Raw genomic sequence first — 16,590 nt, 5'->3', positions numbered from 1 at the left:
GTGTAAGCCGGTATAAAACGGCTAACACTAACCCCCCCATTATTACCCCAGTAGCCAATGCCACCAGGGGTACTGGGAAGACGTGGGTGCCAGTGGTCCCGAAACTACAAAATTGGCGCTCCTGGACTGGGCGGCAGCAGGCTGGTAAGATTTAGGCTGGGGAGGGCCAAAACATATGGTGTTACCAGGCTTTTGTTGCTTGGTTTTTAACCCGGCTGGTTATGAAAATTGGGGGAACCCTATGCATTTTTAAAAATTATTTATTAAGAAAAAACGCATAGGGTTCCACCTATTTTTATAACCAGCCGGGTTAAAAACCAAGCGACAGCAGCCTGGTAACGCCAGGGTGGGAAAGGCCATTGGTTTAGGCCCTCCCCAGCCTAAATATTACCAGCCTGCTGCCGCCCGGTCCAGGAGCGCCAATCTTGACATTCCGGGACCACTGGCACCCGGCTCTTCCCAGTACCCCTGGTGGTATTGGGTACTGGGGTAATAATGGGGGGTTAGTGTTAGCCATTTTATACCGGCTAACACTAGGCCCCGACTTAGTAATGGATTCCGTCTATTAGACGACTTCCACTGCTAAGTCTATATTGTAAAGAAATAAAGACAAGACACAAGTGAAAAATATTTTTTATTCAAATAAAAACACCCCCACGCCCCTTGTTAACCATTTTATAAAAAAAAAATCCCAACAACCGCTGGTCATCGTCTTAGTCCACCGAATCCGCTGTAATCCACAGGATACCGATATCTGAAAAACAAAAAGGGAGAAACACACAAAAAACACACAAACAGGAGCACAACACCCATCATTGTGAGCGGTGTTGTGCACCTTACAGTATGCAGCATCTTTACAAATCGCTGCTTACATTGTGGCACCCAAGCATTGCATTCCCTTTGACCCTTTGGGTGCCATACTTAAAAATCTGGCCCCCAGGGGGTTAAGTAAGGGTCCCCACTTAACTCCTTTGGGGCCAGACTGATGTCAGACTGCACCCATACCACCAAGGAAGGGGTTAAGTGACCCCCCTTCCTTGCTGGGATGGGTGCAGTGCAGAGGGGGGGGAGCTTTCTATTCACCCTCCGATGAGCTGTATTACCGGCAATAGGAATTGCTGCCATTAATACAGCTTCCTCCTATAGTTAATATTTAATTAATAAAGCACATTTTCATTCTAATAAAGTTTCGTTGTTCAATAGCTTAATTAAAATGAATACATACTTTTGCAATTAAATATACTGTAAATAAATATATATATATATATATATATATATATACACATTTATTTATATATATATATAGTTTTTTTTTTTAACAATATATTTAATTGCAAAAGCGTTGATTCATTTTGATTAAGCTATTGAACAACGTAAAAAAACTTTGGTTTATTAATTAAATATTAACCATTACAGGGATCGACATTATTGCCAGCAATTGCTTATCGTTGGTAATTCCGTTCCCTGTAATACTGCTTCCCTGCTTTCCCAGGCAGCATAAACTTTATTAACCCTTTGAGGACCAGGCCCAAAATGACCCAGTGGACCGCGCAAATTTTGATCTTAGTGTTTTCGTTTTTCCCTCCTCCCCTTCTAAGAGCTCCAGCACTCTCAGTTTTCTATCTACAAGCCATGTAAGTGCTTGTTTGTTACAGGAATAGTTGTACTTTGTAATGGCGTCTTTCATTTTACCATAACATGTATGATGGAACCCCAAATATATTATTTATGAAGATATAAATAGGTGAAATCGTAAGAAAGAATGCAATATGGTAATGTTTGGGGGGTTCCTGTGTCTACGTAATACACTATATGGTAAAAGCGACATGATATTATTACTCTATAGGTCAGTCCAAACACAACCATATGCAGGTTACACAGATTCTCTAATGTTATATATGTATTTTTTTTATGAACTCCTTTTTTTTGGCAATTAATTATAAATAAAATAGGACTATTGTGACGCTTATAACAGTTTTATTTTTTCACCTATGGGGCTGTATGGGGTGTCATTTTTTCCGCCATGATCTCTAGTTTTTATTTATACCTTATTTGTAAAGATCAGACGTTTTGATCACTTTTTATTATTTTTTTTTATATATAATGTAACATTAAATCGATAATCCGCGCACTTTTTCCCCTATTTTCGTGTACGCCGTTCTCCGATCGCAATGACGCTTTTAATATTTTAATAGATCGGACAATTACGCATGCTACGGTATATTATATGTTTATTTGTTTATTTATTTTTATATGTTTTATTTATATAATGGGAAAGGGGGGTGATTTCAACTTTTATTGGGGGAGGGGTTTTGGGCTAGTGTAATAGTGTTTTTAACTTTTTTTGTTTACACATTTGAAGTCCCTTTGGGGGACTTTTACATACACTAGTGTGATTACACACACTGATCATTGCTATGCCATAGGCCTAGCATTGATCAGTGTTATCGGCGATCTGCTCATTGAGCCTGCCTGTGCGTCGTTTAAGGGGTTAATGACACGCGGCAGCGCGATTGCTGCAGCGTGTCATTACCGGTGAGGTCCCGGCTGCTGATTGCAGCCGGCCCCCACCTGCTATGAAGCGCGCTCCGCTTTGGAGCACGCTTTATAGCGGGAGCACCAACCAGGGCGTACAGTTACGCCCTAGGTCGTCTGGGGACAGACTTCCATGGCGTAAATATACGCCGTGGGTCGTCTAAGGGTTAAAACAGCTAACAAACTGATTAGCTGTTTTAGTAAAGTTAATTTAGATTCTAATATTCGATCACATATTCAATCGAACTCAAATCTTTCAAATAGTGCAGTATTCAAATGAACGGATGCATTTGTGTGCCTCCGTTTTGATCCGTTTTCCCATTGACTTCCATTGTAAAAAAAACGGATCTTGATCCGTTTTTTTTTACAATGAAAGTCAATGGAAAAAACGAATCAAAAGGGATGTACACAATTGCATCCGTTTTTTTCATAAAACGGATTGCAAAAACGGATTGCAAAAACGCAGTGTGAACCACACATTACTGTGTGTGAACTGGCCCTAACTAAGAATGGGTGTTATTTGATAAGCTTTCTTATGGTAAGATTCTCTAGCCAATCACAACTCAGTGAAAGCGAAACTCAGTGAAAGTGAAAGGAAATGAAAGCTGAGCTGTGATTGGTTGCTATGGGTCTCTTACTACAGCAGCACAATACATTTCCCTTAGTAGCCCATAGCAACCAATCAGAGATCCCCTTACATTTTACAAGCGCAAATAATATGTGAAAGCTGAGCTGTGATTGGTTACTATCTGGAAACAAGGATAAATCTACTGAGACCCCACCGGGTGTTTTTGTCTGGGCAGCGTATACTCCTACAGCCAGTGGCAGAGGGAAGAGCTGGAGAAGGAGAGTGACCAGCAGGGGGCGCTCCTGTGTGCCGTCCACCATGGTTGTAGTTCCCCTTTCCTCCTCACCTCACACAATAACGGTGAGTACAGCAGAGCGGCCATCTTTGGGGGGGCAGAGCTGACAGGTACAGTGAAAGAGAGGTGGTGTATGGTGTTTATAGTGCCCCACGTTATCATTTTTACACACTTACACCCTTGGACGCCTTGCTCCAATGTATAGTGACATAAAAAATTCTGGTCTATAATAAATTCCCCCTATGTCGATTTTCTTTTAACAAGAAGAACAGATTTTTTGCAAAAAAAAAACACATTTATTTAAGTTTTTAAATCGTTTTGCTGTCGGCGGTCGGGATGTCCCTCGGAGCGTGCTGTGGTGGTGGCGGCGGGGAAGCCGCTGAGCACTTTCTTGGAGATGATGGCCAGGCATTTCCTCAGCTCCTCGGTCCTGGTGAAGCATCGCAGGATCAGTCTGATGCTCTGTAGGAAGCCGATCAGCATCCTGCTGGTGGTTATAGTCCAGGACAATGTCTCACTCGCTGTTATTGCTTGCAGATCGCTGGTGCTGATGGTGGAAATCCACATGATCCGCTCACCGGCAGTAGTAGTGGTGATCCAGGTGGCTGTGGTCATCCAGATCTCCAGGAAGCTGGTGAGGGTGGTGGTCCAGATGATCAGATCTCTTGTGCTGCAGATCCAGGTGATGAAATCACAGGCGGTGGTGATCACACTCACTGGCTCTACAGCAGCTGTGATCCAGGTCAGCAGGTCACTATTAGTGAAAGTTCAGCTCAGCAGGCGGCTGGCGGTGGATGTCCAGCTAAGCAGGTCAGTGAAGGTGGTTGCTGCACTTTGGAGATGGCTGCTGATGGAAATGAGGTCACAGGTGGTCATATTCCAGTTGGGCAGGTCTCCAATGGTGTTGTTTGGGCTCTGCATTTTGATGGTGCTGGAGTTGCTACGCTGCAGGTTGGTGGTGGTGGAATTGGGCCTCTGCAGGTTGGTGGTAATCTTCCAGCTGGGCTGGGCTGCTCTCTGATGGAACTGCAGGCCCCTGGTGATATTGTCCCATCATTTCAAATAATTCGCTGTCGGCGGTAGGGATGTCCCTCGGAGCGTGCTGTGGTGGTGGTGGCGGGGAAGCCGCTGAGCACTTCCTCGGACATGATGGCCAGGCATTTCCTCAGCTCCTCGGTACTGGAGAGACATCGCACTATAACTCTGATGCCCTGTAGGGCGCCGATCAGCATCCTGCTGGTGGTGTTCATCCAGGACAACGCCTCACCCGCAGTTAGCAGCCAAGCGCACCTGTTGCAGCGACTGGTCAGCCAAGTGAGAAGCTGGAGGGTTGTGGCAATCCACACCAGCTTCTCACTTATGCTGCTCAGTGCGGCCTGCAGATCGCTGGTGGTGACGGTGGAAATAAACGTTGTCAGCTCACAGGTGGTGGTGTTAGTGATCCAGGTGGCTGTGGTCGTCCAGATGTCCAGGATGCTGCTGCGGGTGAGGGTGGTGGTCCAGGCGATCAGGTCTCTGGTGCTGCAGATCCAGTTTATGTAATCACAGGTGGTTGTGATTACACTCACTCTCTCTACAGCAGCCGTGATCCAGGTCAGCAGGGCGCTATCACTGAAAGTCCAGCTCAGCAGGCGACTGGTAGTGGATGTCCAGCTGAGCACATCACTAACAGCAGTCAGCCAGCTAAGCAGGTCAGTAAAGGCGGTTGCTGCGCTCTGGACATGACTGGTGATGGATATCAGGTCACAGTCGGGCAGGTCTTCAATGGTGGTGTTTGGACGCTGCAGGTTTCTGGTGGTGTAATTGGGCCTCTGCAGGATGGGGGTAATCTTACAGCTGGTCTGGTCTGTGATGGTGCTGTTTGGCCCCAGGCCCAAGGTGATATTGTCCCAGCTGAGCGGGTCGCTGATGGAATTGCCCCAGCTCAGCGGGTTGATGAAGGGTTCAATCATGCTGAGTGGTTGTCTGGTGGAAAGACAGCCCACTAGGATTGGAACCAAATAGCAAAGGAGGTTGCCAAAAATGGCAAGCTCCCTCTCAATCCTCTCCTCTCTCTCCATGGATTGACGAAAATATAAAACCACTAGAAATAACTGTCAGTATACACAGGCAGAAAGCAAGGTAATACCAACAGTGTGATCGCTAGTGAGTCCCTAAGAACAGAGATTCTGGGGCTCTGCACCTTCTTTTATAGGGCCCTTGGATGACATCACCAATTATGTCACTTATGTGATGTCACTGCTTGTCTTAGTGATGTCATGAGCATGCCCGGGCACGTTGTCAGGTTGTTGTTTCAAGTTGTTGTTGTTGTTTACAAGTCAATGGAAAAACCGGATCCAACCGGTTCCAACCGGATCCAACCGGTTCCAATCGGATCCAACCAGATGGCACACAATTGCATCTATAGTTGCATCCGTTTTTTCCATAAAATGTATACGTTAAACGTATAGGATAAAACGCATTGTGAACCTAGCCTTAGCCATTTCACCCACTATACAATGTCAGATGTGAAATAGGCTTTTATGGCCTCTCAGAATGATGTAGGGTGAGTTCAGACATGGAGGATATGTTGCAGATTTTTACAGCCCAATACATGATGGCATAGAGCTCCCAAACAGTAACAGGACCCTCTTTGTGCCCCCCATCTGTAGGTGAGCTGCACCTTGTGCTTCAATCTGTAGTTAGCCCTTCTCTTGGTGCAAAAAAACCTTTGCACTTATGAACTATGACAATGCCCCCCGTCACTGCACCCCTAGATAAATTGGGCCACTGTCCTCCTAAATCATTGTTTCCCAACCACTGGCTCTTCAGCTGTTGCCAAAATACGACTCCCATCATGTCCTTCCAGTAGTGCATTATGGAAGTTGTAGTTTTGCAGCAACTGGAGAGTGAGTCACTTGTTGAACACTGGATTAAATAAACAGTTTTCCTAAATCTTTCTTTCCCAGTCAGTGACTTTTCCGCTGCTGCCAAACTATAACGGCCATTATACCTTGCCAGCAGTGCACAATGGGGGTTGTAGTTTTGCAGCAACTGGAAAGTCACATGTTAGAGAGCGCTGCACTAAAGAAACTGTCCCACAAGTGACTGTTTCCTAACAAGCGACTGTTAAGCTGTTGCCAAAATACACCTGCCATCACGTTCTGCTAGCTGCTAATAGGGCCCAGTCACCTGCCCAGGTAAGCCGGGTGCTGACGCCGGCACTGTGACTAGCGGTTGTACAACCCGTCCACATGCTTGTGTATGCAGCTCTCTACCTGCTACGGACGAGACAGATTTCCTTGATCTTGGCGTCCTGTATATCCACCCTCACCTCCTCTATCACCCCCATCATCCCATCCTCTGTCACCCCCATCATCCCCTCACCTCCTCTATCACCCCCATCATCCCCTCACCTCTTTTATCACCCCCATCATCCCCTCACCTCCTCTATCACCCCCATCATCCCCTCCTCTGTCACCCCCATTATCCCTTCACCTCCTCTATCACCCCCATCATCCCCTCACCTCCTCTATCACCCCCCTCACCTCCTCTCTCACCCCCATCATCCCCTCCTCTCTCACCCCCATCTTCCCTTACCTCCCCCGTCACCCCCATCATCCCCTCACGTCCTCTACCACCCCATCATCCCCTCTTCTGTCACCCCTATCATCCCCTCACCTCCTCTATCACCCCCATCATCCCCTCACCTCCTCTATCACCCCCATCATCCCCTCATGTCCTCTATCACCCCTATCATCCCCTCCTCTGTCACCCCCATCATCACTGCACCTCCTCTATCACCCCCATCATCCCCTCACCTCCTCCGTCACCCCCATCAGCCCCTCACCTCTTCTATCACCCCCATCATCCCCTCCTCTGTCACCCCCATCATCCTCTCACCTCCTCTATCACCATCATCATCCCCTCACCTCCTCTATCACCCCCATCATACCCTCACCTCCTCCGTCACCCCCATCATACCCTCACCTCCTCTGTCACCCCCATCATCCCCTTACCTCCTCTATCACCCCCATCATCCCCTCACCTCCTCTGTCACTCCCATCATCCCCTCACCTCCTCTATCACCCCCATCATCCCCTCCTCTATCAACCCCATCATCCCCTCACCTCCTCTATCACCCCCATCATCCCCTCAACTCCTCTATCACCCCCATCATCCCCGCACGTCCTCTATCACCCCTATCATCCCCTCCTCTGTCACCCCCATCATCACCGCACCTCCTCTATCACCCCCATCATCCCCTCACCTCCTCCGTCACCCCCATCAGCCCCTCACCTCTTCTATCACCCCCATCATCCACTCCTCTGTCACCCCCATCATCCTCTCACCTCCTCTATCACCATCATCATCCCCTCACCTCCTCTATCACCCCCATTATCCCCTCACCTCCTCCGTCACCCCCATCATCCCCTCACCTCCTCTGTCACCCCCATCATCCCCTCACCTCCTCCGTCACCCCCATCATCCCCTCACCTCCTCTATCACCCCCATCATCACCTCCTCTATCACCCCCATCATCCCCGCACCTCCTCTATCACCCCCATCATCCCCTCACCTCCTCCGTCACCCACATCAGCCCCTCATCTCCTCTATCACCCCCATCATCCCCTCCTCTATCACCCCCATCATCCTCTCCTCTGTCACCCCCATCATCCCCACACCTCCTCTGTCACCCCCATCATCCCCTCACCTCTTCTATCACCCCCATCATCCCCTCCTCTGTCACCCCCATCATCCCCTCACCTCCTCTATCACTATCATCAGCCCCTCACCTCCTCTATCACCCCCATCATCCCCTCACCTCCTCTATCACCCCCATCATCCCCTCACCTCTTCTATCACCCCCATCATCCCCTCCTCTTTCACCCCCATCATCCCCGCACCTCCTCTATCACCCCCATCATCCTCTCACCTCTTCTATCACCCCCATCATCCCCTCCTCTTTCACCCCCATCATCCCCTCACCTCCTCTATCACCCCCATCATCCCCTCAAATTAGAAATCTCTGGCACTTGCTGGGACCAGTTAATAGGAAAGGTTTTTTGTTTAGTTTTTTTTTGGAAGGGGGGGGGGGGGGTAAATTGTCCCTTTAAAGAGGATGTCCTCCCTCCTAGTGAGATTGGTCCCCTAAGGTGGAGATGGGGAAGCTTCAGCCCTCCAGCTGTTGCACAACTACAATTCCCATCATGCCTGGACAGCCAAAGCCAGGCATGATGGGATTTGTAGTTATGCAACAGCTGGAGGGCCAACGTTTGCCCATCCCTGCCCTATGGGTTTGATAGCAGAAGGGGGGAGGGGGGTCGGACTGCTGAGACTCCACCGATCCCGGGAATCCCTTAGGTAGGAAACTCCATCTGAGTTGCTGTGTGTCACATCATGTCCCACACAGCAGGTTTTGTGAACTGCTGCCGTCTATGATAGAAAAGTGTCAGGATACACAGAGCCTGGCAGTTTGCTGTATATGAGGCTGCATGGCCATATAATGCACAATAAAAAGTCTATATACAGTGGTACCTTGGTTTAAGAGTAACTTGGTTTCAGAGCATTTTGGTTTAAGAGCTCACAGTTTTTCAAAATTGTGACTTGGTTTAAGAGCATTGTTTTGGTGTAAGAGCTCCCTGTACTGGGTGGGAGGGGGAGTGGGGGAGGGGCATGGCCTGCATAGCGGGGTCTACAGCACTGTACTCTGACCCAGGAAGTCTCCCTCACCTTCCAAATCATTGCAGATCCACTTCAGGCTGGGGCTTGCATCAGGGGACAGGACTGTGGAGGTAATCTCTCTATGGCTATATTCACACTACGTGCATTTCCGGCCGTAGATTTTACGCGGCTGGAAATGTGCGGCTGAAGCTACAGCTGTGGGAAAAAATAGACATGCGGCTGAAAACATACGGTCATTTACTTGGAAAACTAAAAATAACAAATAAAATCTTTAGAAAGTGATGCAAACACCTCTGGATGCATCTGGGAAAGCAGGGAAACAGTTTACTGGAATTGCTATTACCGGGGTTAGCGATCCTCTGCAGTAATGCCGATGTCTCTCATGGTTAATATATTTAATTAATAAAACACATTTTCTTTGTAATAAAGTCCCTTTCGTTGTTCAATAATTTAATTCTAACGAATCCATCATTGTGCAATTAAATATACTGTTAAAATAAATATATATATAAATAAATGTATATTTATATATATATTTATTTTTTGACAGTATATTTATTTGCACAATGATGGATTCGTTTAAATTAAATTATTGAACAACGAAACTGATTTTACTACAACGAAAATGTGTTTTATTAATTAAATATTAATTAGTACAGGAAGCTCCAGTAAGCCGTTAATTGATATTGCCGGTAAAAGAGCAAACTGTAATAATCAATACTTTACTTTAATTAAAACATCAAATGTTTCTTCTAATTATGTTATCACAATAGCATTATTAGAAGAAACATTTAGAATTATATGTGCGCTCAGCTGATTGGCTGATCGGCTCAGCGCACATATAATGAGCCGGTCCGCAGTACAGTGACTTCATTGTTATGCGGACCAGCAAAGAGGACACATCGGGGTGAGTATAGAGCTCTCCCCACCCCCTCCCCAGCACTGCACCCCTCCCAGCAAGGAAGGGGGGTCACTTAACCCCTTCCTTACTGGTATGGGTGCAGTCTGACATCAGTCTGGCCCCCAAGGGGTTAAGGGGGATGCAATGCATCCTCCCTTAACCCCTTGGGTGCCAGACTGTAAGCAGCGATCTGTAAAGATGCTGCATACTGTAAGGAGCACAACACCGCTCACAATGATGGGTGTTGTGTTCCTGTTTGTGTGTTTTATGAGTGTTTCTCCCTTTTTGTTTTTCAGATATCGGTATCCAGTGGAGTACGTCAGATTCCATGGACTACGTCGATGACCGGCTTTTTTTTTTTTTTTTTTTTTTTTTTAATAAAATGGTCAATGAGGGATGTGGGGGCGTTTTTATTTGAATAAAACAAATTTTCACTTGTGTCTTGTCTTTATTTCTCTACTTTATAGACTTAGCAGTGGAAGTCGTCTAATAGATGGAATCCATTACTAAGTTGGGGCCTAGTGTTAGCCGGTATAAAATGGCTAACACTAACCCCCCCATTATTACCCCAGTACCCAATGCCACCAGGGGTACTGGGAAGAGCCGGGTGCCAGTGGTCCCGGAGCGACAAATTTGGCGCTCCTGGACTGGGGCGGCAGCAGGCTGGTAAGATTTAGGCTGGGGAGGGCCTAAACCAATGGCTCTTCCCACCCTGGTGTTACCAGGCTGCTGTCGTTTGGTTTTTAACCCGGCTGGTTATAAAAATAGGGGGGACCCTATGCGTTTTTTTTTTATTTATTTACTTATTTTAAAAAAAAAAAAACGCATAGGGTCCCCCCTATTTCCATAACCAGCCGGGTTAAAAACCAAGCAACAGCAGCCTGGTAACACCAGGGTGGGAAGAGCCATTGGTTTAGGCCCTCCCCAGCCTAAATCTTACCAGCCTGCTGTCGCCCCAGTCCAGGAGCGCTCCGGGACCACTGGCACCCGGCTCTTCCCAGTACCCCTGGTGGCATTGAGTACTGGGGTAATAATAGGGGGTTAGTGTTAGACATTTTATACCGGCTAACACTAGGCCCCAACTTAGTAATGGTTTCCATCTATTAGACGGCTTCCACTATTAAGTCTATAAAGTAAAGAAATAAAGACAACACACAAGTGAATTTTTTTTTTATTCAAATAAAAACACCCCCACACCCCTCATTGACCATTTTATTTAAAAAAAACAAAAAAACGCCGGTCATCGACGTAGTCCATCAAATCTGACGTAATCCACTGGATACCGATATCTGAAAAACAAAAAGGGAGAAACACACAAAAAACACACAAACAGGAGCACAACACCCATCATTGTGAGCGGTGTTGTGCTCCTTACAGTATGCAGCATCTTTACAGATCGCTGCTTACAGTCTGGCACCCAAGGGGTTAAGGGAGGATGTATTGTATCCCCCTTAACCCCTTGGGGGCCAGACTGATGTCAGACTGCAACCATCCCAGCAAGGAAGGGGTTAAGTGACCCCCCTTCCTTGCTGGGAGGGGTGCAGTGCTGGGGAGGGGGTGGGGAGAGCTTTATACTCACCATCCGATGTCCCGATGTGTCCTCTTCGCTGGTCCGCAGCACAATGAAGTCACTGTACTGCGGACCGGCTCTTTATATGTGCGCTGAGCCGATCAGCCAATCAGCTGAGCGCACATATAATTCTAAATGTAAAGTGTTGATTAGTACAGAAAGCTCTTTTACCGGCAATATGAATTAACGGCTTACTGGAGCTTCATGTAATAATTTATATTTAATTAATAAAACACATTTTTGTTGTAATAAAATCAGTTTCGTTGTTCAATAATTTAATTTAAACGAATCCATTATTGTGCAATTAAATATACTGTAAGGGTGCGTTCACACCTACAGGATCTGCAGCAGATCTGCAGCAGATTTGATGCTGTGTTCAGTTATTTAAATTAAATCTGCTGCAGAAAATCAGCTGCAGATCCTGTAGGTGTGAACGCACCATAAAAAAATAAATATATATATATATAAATATACATTTATTTATATATATATTTATTTTAACAGTATATTTAATTGCACAATGATGGATTTGTTAGAATTAAATTATTGAACAACGAAAGTGACTTTATTACAAAGAAAATGTGTTTTATTAATTTAATATATTAACTATTAGAGGCATCGGCATTCTGCATTATTGCCGGCTATTTTTTAAGTACTCCGTACGGACCCCCTGTCAATCCACGGCCGTGAATTTGCACAGTTCCGGCCGCAAACAATGGTCTTGTTCATTTTTTTACGGGTCCGTTTACGATGGGGCTGTAGGCTCATACATAGTGTGCACTGTGTAGCAGTATATCGTATACTTTCCAGCGTACGCGTCAACCTCAAAACTAAGGGCGAATATACGCGGCTCGCACTACGGCCGTACATATACGTAGTGTGAACATAGCCTATAGCTGTAACCCCTCTCTCCCCGGACAGAGAGTGCTGCATGTATGTGCCCACATCTGCCCTGCTCATTCCTTCCTGCTCCCTGTAGTTTCCCATCCTCTCCATTACTGTACAGTAACTTATAATATCACATATTCTGCTGTTTTTAAATGTTTTACATGTTATTCAGAATAATAAACCATTATTTTTGGGCTGTGGAACCAATTGTCTGCATTTCTATGATTTCTTATGGAAAAATTTGCTTTGGTTTAAGTGAATTTGGATTACAAGTGCGGTCCCGGAATGAATTATGCTCGTAATCCAAGGCACCACTGTATATAGTTTCATTATTGTTCTGGGTTATTCAGTCAGACTCCTGGAGGTGGCATTCCAGTCTTTCATGTGACAGTATTAGTGACATGTCTATAGAGCAGGATCACACCCCATACAGTAAGGCCAGGCCTTGTATTATTGCCCCTTTGGCCCTTTCAGCCTCTATATAAAAAGACTGTAATGCACAGACAGCTGTAATAGCCAACATCCCATCTTCACCTGATATCAAAGAAGATTCTCAGACTTATTGTCCATTAAATTCTATCTATTTTATTGCATGATTATTACATGAAGCCATACATTCCAAGTGTCCCTCTTTTGGAGGGACAGTCCCTACTTTTGATCCTTGTCCCTCTGTCCCTCATTGCCGCTTACATGTCCCTCTTTGTGACCTAGGAATTAGATTGGCATTAATAAACTTTTTATGTTGCTCTAGAAAGTGCCTGGTGTCTTCCTGTATAATCGACCCAAAACCTGCAGATTATTCCGCCATACAGTTGTAGTAGGAGTGGCTGCAACAACCAACTCAGCTTTGCTACACACAAGTATATAGTAGTGCAGAGCTGTCACTGGATACAAGGAAACACTATAGAGAACACAGCAGGCTGGGTTCACACGGCGTTTTTGCAATCCGTTTTTTGCAAAAAAACGGATGGAAAAAACGGATGCATTTGTGTGCATCCGTTTTGATCTGTTTTTCCATTGACTTCCATTGTAAAAAAAACGGATCCGTTTTTTTTAACGGACACAAAAACATAGCTGACACTACTTTTGTATCCGTTAAAAAAAAACGGATCAGTTTTGATCCATTTTTTTTTTACAATAGAAGTCAATGGAAAAACGGATCAAAATGGATGCACACAAATGCATCCGTTTTTTTTTTATTCGTTTTTCATCTGTTTTTTTTGCAAAAAAATGATAAAAAAACGGATTAAAAAAAAACGCAGTGTGAACCCAGCCTAACACATGATGTAACAGAAGCCTATGGTAGTCTACAGCAGGATATAACCAGACAAGACACTATAGAACCGTTTAGAAGGTATAGCAGAGCTGACTGTGACACCTTCTTAGACTTAACTGTCCATTAAAATTCTATATATTTTGTGGCATGATATAGTCCGGTCCCTGACTCTGACTGAGGGAATTGCTACGTGATAATCTTAGTCACAGAATTGTTCATGCTTCAAGTTAGAGAAAGCAAATGATGTAATTTCCCAGCCGGCGTATCATTCCAGATGGCATCTAGTTAGGCTGCCAGATCACAAAGGGACACGGAACAGCTTCTCCATCTTAGATCTCACTTTATGTTCCTTCAGCTCGGGCTAATAAATGTTATTTCATGTCTAATGAAAGTTCTATCATCTCATAGTTATCTCTGCTCCCTGTCATTCAGGACAAACAATCAAAATAAAAGTACCAAAAACTAGAGAAGTATTATAGTAAAAGGAAAGACACCTGCCTATAAGATAGGGGTAAGGAACCTTGGCTCTCCAACTGTTGCAAAACTACAACTCCCATCATGCCTGGACAGCTAAAGCTTTGACTGTCCAGGCATGATGGGAGTTGTAGTTTTGCAACAGCTGGAGCTCCGGGTCGGCACGCGACTCGCGGCTCCATTCATTCTTATGAAGCAACTGGAAGAGCCAAGTACACTGGAAGAGCGCTGTACTCGGCTCTCTCTGTCGCTACATAGGAATGAATCAAGCTGTGGGTGAGGTGGCGACCCGGGGCTCTATGCATAACAGAGCCAGCGTGATCCGATACGGAGATTGCTGGGGGGTTCAGGGTCAGCCCCCCTGCAATCTACTTTTCCACTATCCTGTGGTATAGCCGCTAAGTTCCATTATAGTGAATGGAGCTGAGTTGTAATATTAGACATAGCCTAGACAGGTGTGGCGACATTTTTGGAAGAAAGCAGTTGTTCTCCTAACTTCTGGATAACCCCTTTATTGCCGCCCTTGTCCTCTCTATGGGTTTTGGTAGGCGCCTTCTCTTGTAAGCTTTATGGTTCTGCCATATTCTTTCTATTTTATTATACTGTATTTAAGGGTAGCTTCACTGTATACTGTATTTAATGGCGCTGAATTACATACTGCGAGCATGTCAGCCCATTGAAGTGCATGGGCAAGTATCCACAGCAGGTTTCGCTCCGAATTCGCAGCGAGAAATCCGCTGCAGATACGTTGTGTGTGAAGCTACCCAAAGGGGTATTTCGTTGTGGACATTCATAGCATATCCATAGTCATCCATCAATGACTGATACCCATTGGTGCAACTCCCATTGACTTTAACCCCTTAAAGTGTCACTGTCGTGAAATTTTTTTTTGCAGAAATCAATAGTCCAGGCGATTTTAAGAAACTTTGTAATTGGGTTTATTATCCGAAAAATGCATTTTTATCATGAAAAAGCAGTTTGAAGCTCTCCCCCCTGTCTTCATTGTTCTCCTATGGAGAGAGCTAAAGAAAAGACCAAAACAGGACAACAAAGAGTTAATCTACAAATCCCTCACAGGATATCTCCTGTGACAGTCACCAGTGACCTGTCTGAGCTCTGATTACAGCTGTCACCCAGCTCCTTGCCTGTAATCCTCTGTGATCTGCTTTCTGCTTCCGGCTAACTCCCTCCTTCCTCCTCCCCCCTCCCCTCTCCCTAGAGCAGACAGGGGACGTCTCCTGCAACAAGTCACAATTTTCAGATTTTTTGGAGTGGATGAAAAAGAGGAAGGAGGGGGGGACCTGGGAAAAGGCTTTTTACATGCAGATAATGGCAGATTTGGCTAATAAACCCAATTACAAAGTTTCTTACAATCGCCTGGACTATTGATTTCTGCAAAAAAAAAAAAAATACGACAGTGACTCTTTAAGGACCGGGGCAACTTTGATTTTTGCGTTTTCGTTTTTTCCTCCTTGTGCATAAAAGGTCATAGCACTTGCATTTTTTCACCTAGAAACCCATATGAGCCCTTATTTTTTGCGCCACTAATTGTACTTTGCAATGACAGGCTGAATTTTCGCATAAAGTACACTGCGAAAGCAGGAAAAAATTCAATGTGTGGTGAAATAAAAAAAAAAACACATTTTGTGTTTTTAGTGGATATGTGTTTTTACGCTGTTTGCCCTGGGGTAAAACTGACTTGTTATGCATGTTCCTTAAGTCGTTAAAATTAAAATGATATATAACATGTATAACTTATATTGTATCTGATGGCCTGTAAAAAATTAAAACCATTGTTTACAAATATACGTTCCTTAAAATCTCTCCATTCCCAGGCTTATAGCGCTTTTATCCTTTGGTCTACGGGGCTGTGTGAGGTGTCAGTTTTTGCGCCATGATGTGTTCTTTCTATCGGTACCTTGATTGCGCATATACGACTTTCTGATCGCTTTTTATTAACATTTTTCTGGATTTGATGCGACCAAAAATGCGCAATTTTGCATTTTGGGATTTTTTGGCACTTACGCAGTTTACCGTGCGAGATCAGGAATGTGATTAATTAATAGTTCGGGCGATTACACACGCGGCGATAGCAAACATGTTTATTTATTTACTTTTATTAATAACCTGGGAAAAGGGGGTGATTCTGACTTTTATTAGGGGAGGGGACTTTTTACTATTAACAACACTTTTTTTTTTTACTTTTACACTTATACTAGAAGCCCCCCTGGGGTTAGGGTTATTCCCCCTGCGGTTAGGGTTATTCCCCCTGGGATTAGGGTTATTCCCCCTGGGGTTAGGGTTATTCCCCCTGGGGTTAGGGTTATTCCCCCTGGGGTTAGGGTTATTCCCCCTGCGGTTAGGGTTATTCCCCCTGGGGTTAGGGTTATTCCCCCTGCGGTTAGGGTTATTCCCCCTG

General features: G+C 45.2%; 1 protein-coding gene across 1 annotated transcript in view; it reads left to right on the top strand.

The window, feature by feature from the left end:
* The first annotated feature begins 3,335 nt into the window (after window positions 1-3,335).
* Window positions 3,336-16,590, top strand: part of UBXN2A (UBX domain protein 2A) — a 33,520-nt gene continuing 20,265 nt past the window's right edge. Inside the window, exon 1 of the mRNA XM_069973086.1 lies at window positions 3,336-3,463. The gene's annotated coding sequence lies outside the window, so the exon portion shown is untranslated. The remainder of the gene's footprint in view (window positions 3,464-16,590) is intronic.

The sequence above is a fragment of the Dendropsophus ebraccatus genome, chromosome 6 (assembly GCF_027789765.1).
Source record: "Dendropsophus ebraccatus isolate aDenEbr1 chromosome 6, aDenEbr1.pat, whole genome shotgun sequence".
NCBI lineage: Eukaryota > Metazoa > Chordata > Amphibia > Anura > Hylidae > Dendropsophus > Dendropsophus ebraccatus.
The sequence above is the reverse complement of the archived record's forward strand: the minus strand, read 5'-3'. Positions and strand labels throughout refer to the sequence as shown.